Here is an 11,679-nt window from a genome sequence, read left to right as displayed (position 1 = left end):
GTTGTTTGCAATGTTCCCTACACTACTCTGAATAGTATTAAATTCCGTAGTGCTGCAGAATTTTGTGTGATTGTTCACTTCTCTGACATTGGATAGATTTGCTGGCCACACCACAGTTACTGCATTAAATCATATCCCTTCTTAAAAAACTGATATATATATTCCTTACATATAAATGTATTTTGGTTCCCCAATAAGACTTTGGGGCAGGAGCTTTGCTTCTTCAGATCACCCGATAATATCTGCCACAGTGTCTTCTGCAAGGAGAATCTTCAAGTGTTTGCTAATTTAACCCAGTTGTTCAGATTTCACTAGAAGGGAGGAAGTAAGACGGGAGGGAATGGCTTAAAGACATTCCTGGCAGCAAAGGCACTTTGTGTAGTGGTTAAGTCCAGAAGCACTACAATCAGACTCGTTAAAATCCCCACTTTACTGCTTTGCCAGTTGTGTGACCTTGGGTAAGTTTCATAACCTCTTGCAAATATTTTCTCTTCTGTAAAATTTGTGGGGGGAAGCAGATGCTATCTCTCTGACAGAGTTGTTGTGAGGATCAAATCAGATGATGCCTGATTCTAATGTTAGAAATTATTGTTAAGTGGAGCTGCAGATGGTCAATAAACAAATGCAAGGATGCTCAACCATCTCTAGTAGAAGAGCCAGAGGAATGCAAATTAAATCAGTTATATCAAACTATTTTTCGCCTATCAGCTCGACAAAATTTTTAAAGACTTAAAAAAACTCAGTGTTGGTAAAGATAGAGGGAAATCAGAACTATTATAAGCTGGTAGAAAAATATAATTGCTACGGCCTTTTATTAGAAGTAATCTGATGAATTTATGAAAAGTTATACCATATATGTGCACGCTGAGTCAGCAATCCTACATTTAAAAACCTATCCTTCAGAAGAAATAAAGGCATCATTACATTGCATGTAGTTCATATGGGCATTTATTGCAGCATTGATTGTAAAAATCAAAATAGAGCATAAACTGAATGTCAAACAATAAATAAATGGCTGAATAAATTCTCATATACCCACACTATAGAATTTATGCCACTGCTAAAATAGTAAATTCTATGTTATATTAATAAGCATACTAAAACCCGTTAGTGATAAAAGTGGAATTGCTACACAGTGGCAAGCTATGGAAGCCTGGCGGCAGGCATTTTTGTCTATTCATTGCTGTATCCCCAGGATGCACAGAACAGTACTTGGCACATAGTAAGTGTTCCATAAATATTTTTTGAATTGAATTTCTGTTCTCGTTTTAAACATATTCATGTGTAAATTCTTCCATATCTTGAAAAGTAATTAGTTAGATTCGTTTGATTTGTATGGAATAATGTAAAAAGAAACAAATCTAATTGCAAATAATATCTATAGAATAATGGTATTTTAAAACATTAATAATTTTAAAATCATATAAATTTGTATGTGTCTTTATTAGCACTTCTAAAAGCATTAGAGGTACACAGCAAATATAATGGTTACTCTGGTGGTTGGGGACTGGCGGGTGATACTCTTCTGGAATTACTTTAAAGTCTTTTTAGAAATTTCACTTTTTTTCCTCAACTTTTTGTTCCACAATCCCACAATCTCAAGCCAACTTCCATCTGTGTATTGAAGAGAGTGTTGGACACGGAGTAAGATGACTTCGGTTTGAATCCTGGCTCAGCTTCTAATCAGATTCTTTATGCAATGCACTTAAAATCTTTGCAATTCAATTTTCAGTATTTGTAAAATGGGAATTAAAACACTTCTTCCCCAACATTGTGAGAATTAAATGAGAAAATGGAAAGCATTTGAAAAAATAAATTACTTTGCGAATATGAGGTATTACTAATGCTGGGCAACATGAATTGGGAATAGCATTTTCAGAACTGTAAAATGCAACTTCTTAAAATGGAATTAATAAATGTAAAAGTAACTGGAAAATTTCTCATCACTGATACAAATGTGCAAAGAATATGGAGTCTAATGGATCTGTGTTTATATCCCAGTTCTGCTGAGTACAAGCTGGGTGACCTTGAACAAGCCAAGCTACTTAGCCTCTCAGAGACCAATGTTTTCATTTGTACAATGATGATGGTAACATATATGATGCTCATAGAACCAAATAAGATTATATAAAAAACACAAAAGTATCAGTCACATATAGAAAGTCAACAAATTGTAGCTATTTTTATTTCTTTAAAACTATATTTACTGTATTTTTTAAGGTGTCTAACGTTATTACCTCAAATTGATGACCTTAAACATTGTCTGTCAACAGGGCATCTATTATTACTATTCTTTCGGAATTGGCATATTAAACCCAAATGAATGGTGGGCTTGACAGAGGAATCAGGCTGACAACATTCCATGTTCACTGTCCCAGTCTCTGTGCTGAATTCATATTATAGACTTCAAAAAGTAATCAGTGTTATGACATGGGACATAGCTGTGTGTGTTTTGGGTGTGTGTGTGTGTGTGTGTGTGTGTGTGTGTATATGCATAAACATATATGTAAAATCCAATCCCAGCACAGTTTACTTTCTTTTTCATTCAATCTATGTTCAGGTACAGTTTAATATCTGCAGGAGTTATTTCTTATTTTTATTTTTAAATCAGTGTCAGTGGTTTATGATGTGCCAGACTCCTTCCCTTCTTCTGCCTCAGGATGTCTTAGCATCAGAGATCTCAACCAGTTCACTGTACATTTGTAGTAGGACTTCCTCTCTTAGTTTTATTTGCTAGACTTGAAGACAAAACCATCCTTCTGGACCGATTCTGAAGAATCCAGATCCTACCTTAGGCCCAAAGGATTTTGTAGCCATGGCAATGAGCAATAGGCCTCCTGTTTGTCTGCTAGCCTCTAGGGGGAATCTGGTTACTTCCTCACACAGTCCACATGCAGACTCTGGCTCAGTGATGGTGATCCTAACATCAGTTCATGCTTGCATTTGTTCTGGACCAATTTAGCATGGGAATTTACATTCCAAATAAAACTTTTGCTGTTTCCCACTATGGATGTTATCGTGAATAACTAGGACAACAGTACTCACTTTTTCTCCACAGATGTAAGTAAATATTCAATTAAAACTAGATTCCATAGAGATGGCTTTCTACTCTTTCTGATATTGATACAGACCTTTTAAAAAATTCTGATAAAATATGCCAATAAAATTGACCATTTAAACCATTTTAAAATGTACAGTTCTATGGCATTAAGTACATTCACTGTTGTGCAACCATCACCAACATCCGTCTCCAGAACATTTTCATCTTCCGACTCATACTCTGTACCCATGAAGCACTAACTTCCCATTATCCCCTCCCCCAACACCCTGGAATGCTATTCCTCTGCATCTCTGAATTCCTTATTCTTTCTCTCCATTCAGGCTCCTGATCAAATGTTAGCTCATTAGAGAGGCCTAACATTAGCACCCCATGCCTTCACTCTTCTCTATTACTTTTTTCAGAGCACTTATCACCATCTGGAATTATAAAATACACATTTACTTGTCTACTTGTATACTGTTTCCCCCTCCAGCATATAAATACCTTTAGGGCAGAGATTGTATCCTATTTACAACTTTATTCCCACTGCATAGAACTGAGCCCAGCAAATTGTGGGTGTTCAATATTTGTCAAATAAATCAATGGATTAATTAATTCTTCAAAATTGCTTGTAATTATCCCATCCGTCAAGGCCCAAGTCAAGTCTTGCCTTCTCCTGAAAGATGTTACTAACTAGCCTAGGCCTCACCAATACTCACTTCCTTTGAAGTCCTACAACAACCATGGTCAACTTACAACTAGTCAACTTACAACTAATTGGAATATTGGGGGCAATAGTGGACTGGAAGAGGAGAAGATGAACATGGATAACCCAGATTTGTAATAAAAATAGAATTAGTAAAAATCTAGTATAAAAGGAATAAAATATTTAGAGTACACTTAATATTTTAGAACATATTCCCCCCCCCATAGATTCCTTCCAAAAAGTAAAGATGACAAAACTACTTTTAGGGACACAGAATGTTACACACATTGCTTGACCAAAAAATGGCCAAAGTTCTTTGTTTTTAAATAATTCAATGAAGCCCGTGAAATATGAGTTTTTCATTGAACAAAATGTTTTTTTAGAGTTCTATGTTTTCCACCATAGTCTGAGACATTGATCACAATTTTATTTTTGCTCGCTGTTCCCCTCCCCCCACTCTCCATCTCCACATTGAACAACCGCACAAAGCTGTCATTTCTCAGTGTTTATGAACAAGGTTTCCATGTAGTACACTCAAACCGTTAGTCAATGCCATTTTCTTTAATATGTTCTCCGAAAAACTCATGGTATCGTGTGCATATGGTTACTCAACAAAAAGACACATTAAAGCTATCCTCTGTTCTCAGGCTGCAAACATTTTTAGTTCAGCACAGACCAAACCAGACAAGGGCACTCATTGAGCCTTCTGTGATGGACCCAAACCATCACTACCTTTTCCTTTCTCACAGGAGCACTTTTTAAAAATGACCCTCCTTGTTCTACTCTCTTAAAAGCAACTGCCAAGTATGCAGTTTCCTTACTATTTTCCCCCTTACAATTTTTCTATTTGTTCAAAAATTTCCAAATTTTCTTCAGTGTTAAGATGCTAACATTTCGATTACTATAGTTATTTTAATAATACTTAAACTTTTGGATGTTCAACAACAGAGTATAGCTCAGACTTTCACAGAGCAGTGGCAGAATGTCTGGCTGTAGCACAATGTTATAGGTTGTATCTGATTGGTGAGGGGTTTAATGCTTAGCATATGGTCATAACATAGACGTCTTTTAATATGCAGGTGTTGTGGCGATTTTTAATAATTTTTTCACAAATGCAATATTACTGTTTATTTTATTTATTTTTTTTGTGAGGAAGATCAGTCCTGAGCTAACATCTGATGCCAATCCTCCTCTTTTCGCTGTGGAAGATTGACCCTGGGCTAACATCCATGCCCATCTTCCTCTACTTTATATGGGACACCGCCACAGCATGGCTTGACAAGCGGTGCGTTGGTGCATGCCCGGGATCTGAACCTGCAAACCCCGGGCTGCCGAAGTGGAGTGCTCACACTTAACCGTTAGGCCACCGGGCTTGCCCCACAATATTACTGTTTAAATGCACTTTAGCTGAAAGCTTAATACACCACTAGATAGTTGATACTATAATAATTATATTTGTATGCTCTTTTACATAATTCTCTAGTTTCTTTTTTTTCCACATATCTTGTGTTTCACTCAGACCGTAATTTCCTCTTCTTTTATTTACACCACAACATCTAGCACTGTTGAATTAATCAGGATTCATTTGCTAGTGGTCACAAGTACAGGAACTCAATTCTAACCAGCTTAGGGAAAGACTCTCTGGGTATATTATGTAACAAAAGGAAGCCTCTATGGAGCAGTACTTAGGAGAGGGAAAGGATCAGCTGGACCTCAGAAATACCTGAAACTAGAACCTTTAGAACCAAATGGTTGGAAAGAGATCCTCCCCAAACAAGGGGATGCTGTTTCCCAAAGAAGGGCCAGTGAAGGTACTGGGCAGGCAGAAGAAAAAATAAAAACCAAAATACATCATGGAGGAGGAACTTGAGCTGAGACGCTCCAAGTCCAGTGCCTGAACTTCGAGCACAGTGCCTGGCAAGCCTATCATCACTGACGAGCCTCGTCAAGCTAGTCAAATTCAGCACCCTAAGTATAACAACCTCGACTATGTCTGATTTTGTAGGAGACATAGCTGTGGAATTCAAAGACCAGATGGGAATTTTTAGTGATCTCTTGAAGTTTATTCTACATTTAGAGTTCTCTGATTAATTAAGAAACCAATTGAATACGGGAAGTTAGAGCATCTAGATATTTTCCACTCTCCGGCCCTGACCTCTCTTCCCATCATGCACACGAGTGCCCACAGGCTCAGGCGCCTGAAACCCCCTCACACTCACAGAATACACAGTCCCAATACTCTTCTAAATGTATAGAAGGCATTTGTGGATATTAAGAAATTCCCATGTCCTGAAATCACAAAATACGATGAGACAATTTCCTGCTAATGATGACTAGCCTGGCTCCAAGCTTCTGTCAGGATCATGTGATTGGCTTGGCGGAATGACCATTATTTTCTTGCTTTTTCTGCCTTATGCTTTACAAATTGTCATCTTGAATAATCGCAGGACCTGTAAGACTGATGAGTAAGGAGCCACAGACAGTGGAATAGATTGTGCGTTACAGAGGAAAATCAGGTGACTGGTTGAGAAACAGAGCACAGTTCTCAAAGACAAAATTGTCACTTACAGCACAATATACTGTCTGAAAAGATACTGAAAAGTGTGAATGAGGAGAGATGGGGAGTCACATAAGCAGGTTAGGAAGCAGCAAATAAACTTTTATTTTTTTTTTTCTTGAGAGGGAAAGAAACCACTAGATTCCTCAAATCTGACCAGTGTTTTATGGAAAACAATGTGAGGGAATTTCCCCCTCTTCTTTTACTAGTTCCATACGTGACACAGACATTCCAAAGGCTGGACTTAAGTCTCAGTTTCAGGGAGTGTCTGAGTACAGCAGGGTTCATGGACTGAGCACCCAGACAAGGGATTGGGTTTTGAGTCAGAGCAGAGAGGTCTTGAGAGCAGCAATATGTGAGGGGTTAGTGTTAGGATTCCAACAGATCATGGTCTAACAGAGGAGCTGTGTTACTTAACAATGGGTATGTAACAAATTAACCCCAAACTTAGCAGCTGAAAACAATATGCATTTATTATCTTACAGTTTCTGGGAGGTCAGGATCCAGGAGAGTTTAGATGGGTGATTTTGGTGCAGAGTCTCAAGCATTCAAGCTGTTAGCCGAGGCTGCAGTCATCTGAAGGCTTGATTGGGGGTGGAGGATCTGCTTCCAAGCTGATTCACATGGGTGTTGTCAGGAGGCCTCAGTTCCTCTCTGACCATTCACTGGAGGCTTCAGTTCTTTGCCATGTGGGCCTCACCACACAATATGGCAGAGATCCGAGACAAGAGCGTGCACCCATGAGAGAAATCGCAGTCTTTATAACTCATCTTGAAAGTGACATACCATCACTTCTACCACATGCTGCTGTGATGTGGGAGGAGACTACACAAGGGGTGGCTACCAGGAGGTGGAGATCATTGGGGGCCCACTTGGAGCCAAGTACCACATGTAAAAAGCATTTATTAGAGTGTTCTCCCTAAAAAATGTCAGGTCAATTCTGAAATCTTTCTAATTAGGAAGCCCAAAAGCATAGACATGTTTTTTTTTGAACAAATAACTTTTTTTTTGTGATCACTGCACTACAAATAATTAAAACATAGATCAGCAAACTATAGCTCTTAGACCAAATTTGACTCTGCCTATTTTTGTATGGCCCATGGACTAAGAATGATTTTACATTTTTAAATGGTTGGAAAAAAATAAAAAGAATAGTTGTATTTAATGACGTGAAAATTACGTGATTCAAATTTTAGTGCTCATAAATAAGTTTTATTGCAGCACAGCTATACTCCTTTGTTTAGGTATTGGCTATGGCTGCTCTCACACTAAAACAGCAGAATTGAGTAGTAATTGCAACAGAGACTGTATGGACCACAAATTCTAAAATGTTTACTATCTGGCTTTTTACATAAAAAGTTTGCCAACCTCTCATTTAAAACAACATTTAAAATAATGTCTTTGTTACTTGGTAAAAGAATATGAAGAATTTTTTTAATGATAATAGAATATGTCTTAGGGATTAATGTTAGTGTAATGAAATGGCAATATTATATTGAATCTTAAAGGCGTTCTGATATTGCTACATTCATTCAGCATATATTCAATATAATGAACGATGTGCTACACTTTAATAGATAATGAGAGACATTACCAAACACTTTCAGTGTTTGATGAGAACAAATTCTCTTCATTTGTTGTATCTAACAGATATTTAAATTGTTGTCTATTTTGTATATATTGTTATCCTTCTTCTTTAGATATATAACACAGAAAAATCAGAATATAATGACAAGCAAAACAAAGAAAAAATATCTACAGCTCCACTTCCCCCATGGGATATAATCACTACATATTTTAGTGTTTATCTTTACACTGTTATTTTAGTGTATATGTGTGTGTATATATATAGTGAGAGAGAGAGAAATTGTGGAACTTCCTAGAGCTTTTAGTTTGATACAGTGTATTTTGCATATCCAAAAATATAATATAGTATGCAATGTTTCCCAAATGTATTTTGACTGCCAAAACTCTTTCCTCAAAAATATTAATGTCACTGAGTACAGTAGAGTTCCATAAACGAGTGTACCCATAAGTATTGAGAAATACTGCATCTAAGGATAGTGCCTGTTTTGTCTCACTTGTTGAGGGTATAGAACAGATTCACACCATTTACCATTAGTTTTTAAACTAAACAGAATCAGCTTTTATTTTGCTCTAATTGTGTGTACTGTACTTAGGGGGATTATTGCCTCCTGCCCAGTGTGGACTCCCTCTTTTCTCTCCTCCAGATGACTCGGCCAGGAGAATGAGAGTTGGTCCAGGGTTTCTTTCTCACAGCAGTGGCGATAGGTGTGGGGCAACATAAATTCATGAACACTTGGCTATGACCACACAGGAGGAAAAAAAACCAAATGGCTCAGTGGTTTCAAACGGCCCTTTCTATTCACCCCTCTTTTATGGTAACAGAACCACCCTGTACTCATTTGCACTGGTTGTCTGGCCCTGCCCCATTCCATGCAGTCTTAGTGGGATTTCCAAATACAGTGCTCCATGCTGGCCAACACTCAGGAAAAAAAGTAGTTTGGAGACGAGTCAGCCAATGGTCGAGTCCTAGAGAGTTTGTCCTTGATTTCCGTTGCTGGGGGCTGAGGGCCACCAAGGCTCCTGTGCATTCTGCGGCCTGGGCGTTCTACCTTGAATTATGGGAACACTCCAGTATCCCTCTAACAAATATGTTTTACTGTTTAAGAAAGTGAAGGGTAGCAGGATTTGCTACCCCCAAATATGCCACTTTTGCCTAATGATTAATTTGAGCTGAAGGCAACTGAGAAGAGCAGATATAAAAAAACTCTCTGTCCTCCCTCTATTTGCCTAAAAGCAGGACATAAATTTGCATAGGTGTCCCCTTCCTCTCTCTACCAGGAAGGTCAGAAGTTAATCACCTAGACTACTCTAGACCCTTATCAACCCACAGATGGCACCAGAGGAATCTACATAACAAACCTTGCTGAAACTAGCCCTTATCTACCGTTAGTCTCCCCTCATATTTGCCTTCCCGTAATTTGCTGCCCCTGGAAACTCAAAGTCCTTTTCCTTTGTCTTTTCATTCTCTAAAAAATTATTGTTCTCTGCTAAGATGCTATATAAGCCCAAGTTCTAATCACCTCTTTGAGTTACTCATCACTGGATACTCCCATGTGTAAGTGTGATGCATGTGTTAATAAACCTTGTTAATCTGTCTTTTGTCAGTCTAATTTGCAGAGCCCAAGCCAATAAATCTAAGATGGGTAGAAGAAAAAGAATAATTTCCTCCCCTACATAAGTCAGAGTCAGTTTTCCTTTCTGGCAGCCAAATAACAATAGAGTTGGGCTTGGGGTGGGGATAGTATAATTAGAGAATGTACATGAAGGTTTTAAAAGTAACAGTTTCTTTTTTAAAAAAAAAATTTTTTCTTGTCTGTATTTCCTAAAATGAATAATGAATATATATTACTTTTATGATATGAAATGATATGATCATTGATAATCAAGCTATTTTTACAAATAGGATCAGAGACAGAGATGGGACCAGGCACCTGGGATGGACTGGTTACCACAACTAAGCCCTTAGCCTAGATCTGACTTTTCTGAGAGTTAAGGAAAAAAGGTGAGACAGGAAACATATGGGTTATTTAGTCTGATAAAAAGAAAGAAACATATTTTTCTAAAGAGACAAGGTTATTCCTGGCACTGAATTTAAGAAGAAATTTTGTATGTGTGGGTTTTTGTATAAGGTACATTGAGTAATTTAATAGATATCTTAAAATGTGATTTTGCAAAACACAGAATGTTTTTCAAATGGATTTTTTATACTAGTATGCTATAAAAACTAAGAAACTTGGGGCCGGCGCGGTGGCATCGTGGTTAACTTCACATGCTACACTTCAGCAGCCCGGGGTTCACAGGTTCAGATCCTGGGCGCAAACCTACACACCGCTTGTCAAGCCATGCTGTGGTGCATCTCATACAAAATAGAGGAAGATGGGCACAGATGTTAGCTCAGGGACAATCTTCCTCAAGCAAAAAAGAGGAAGATTGGCAGTGGATATTAGCTTAGGGACTATCTTCCTCATCAACAACAACAACAAAAAAAACCTAGGAAACTAACCTTAAAACTTATCAGAGTGAAGACATTTCTGCACGAGAACAAAATAACAAGATCAAGGTAAGTTTCATTCTCCAGTTATTACTTAATTTAGGTAGTAGACCTTAGCTTTCACCTACTTTAGAGCCCAAATCAAAATTTCATTGCTTCTTTCAAAGTAAATCCAAATTCTCATTATTTTTAACATGGATATATTTGTGGTTAGTTTGTGATTCACATTCCTCGCCAAATAGCAGAAACTTAATCAAACTTGTCTGGTAGATTTTGTTCCTCTTCCCAGTTACCTTTTCCTCTTCTTTTTCTTCCCCAAATCACTACAGATCCTCTCTGTGGCCCAGGTTTAGCTCTTATCCTCAGCTGAGGACAATCCAGCTCTTGTCTACCTTAGTCAATAAAACAAAAGCAACAAAAACAAAAGCAAGTTATTCAATAAAATCTCAAGCAAGGCCCTTAATGCCTTACCAACCTGCCAAAAGAGACGTCTGAAGGACTTCTGCTCTTGACATGATGCTGGAACAGTGTTTTTTTTTTTTAGTATTGTAGTTTTTTCTATATTTTATTTTATTTTGTGAGGAATACACTTGTTAGCCCTAAGCTAACGTCTGATGCCAATCCTCCTCTTTTTGCTGAGGAAGACTGGCCCTGGGCTAACATCTGTGCACATCTTCCTCCACTTTATACGGGACGCTGCTGCAGCATGGCTTGACAAGTGGTGCGTCGGTGCGCGCCCGGGATACGAACCGGCGAATCCCGGGCCGCCACAGCAGAGAGCGGGCACCACCAGGCCAGCCCCTGGAACAGATAGTCTTAAAAGAGCTCTCTTCTTACAAAACAACTAGAACCTACAGAAAACACAATTTTTTATTATATTGTGTGTATCACAGGAAACAGGGAACTTTCCAAAGGAAAAAACAAAATAAAACAACAAAAACCCAAAGAATCTCAAGTGCCCCTGAGAAGGTAGAGTAGAACAGGAGGGAAATGAAATTGCAGTATCAATCCTGCATTCCAGAAACTGTGCTGTTAGGCATAGATGGCAAGATGGGGGGGGGGGGGGAGGGAGGAATGGACCTGGCACTACTGATGCTCCAAATATGGATTAAAAGTAGTTGCAGAATTGTAGCAGTTCCTGGCTCCCTGAAGAAGTTAATGAATATCGTATTTGGAGGAAGCATCCTCAACTTAGGCCACACATTTTTCAACAAATAAATGTCAGCTTACAAAGTTTACTAAACCCATGTAAAGAAAAGGATGAGATTCCACACAAACAATAAACAACAAACTTAGAC

Source organism: Ceratotherium simum, chromosome 11, assembly GCF_057802395.1.
Source record: "Ceratotherium simum simum isolate JZ-2026a chromosome 11, ASM5780239v1, whole genome shotgun sequence".
Taxonomy (NCBI): Eukaryota; Metazoa; Chordata; class Mammalia; order Perissodactyla; family Rhinocerotidae; genus Ceratotherium; species Ceratotherium simum.
The sequence above is the reverse complement of the archived record's forward strand: the minus strand, read 5'-3'. Positions refer to the sequence as shown.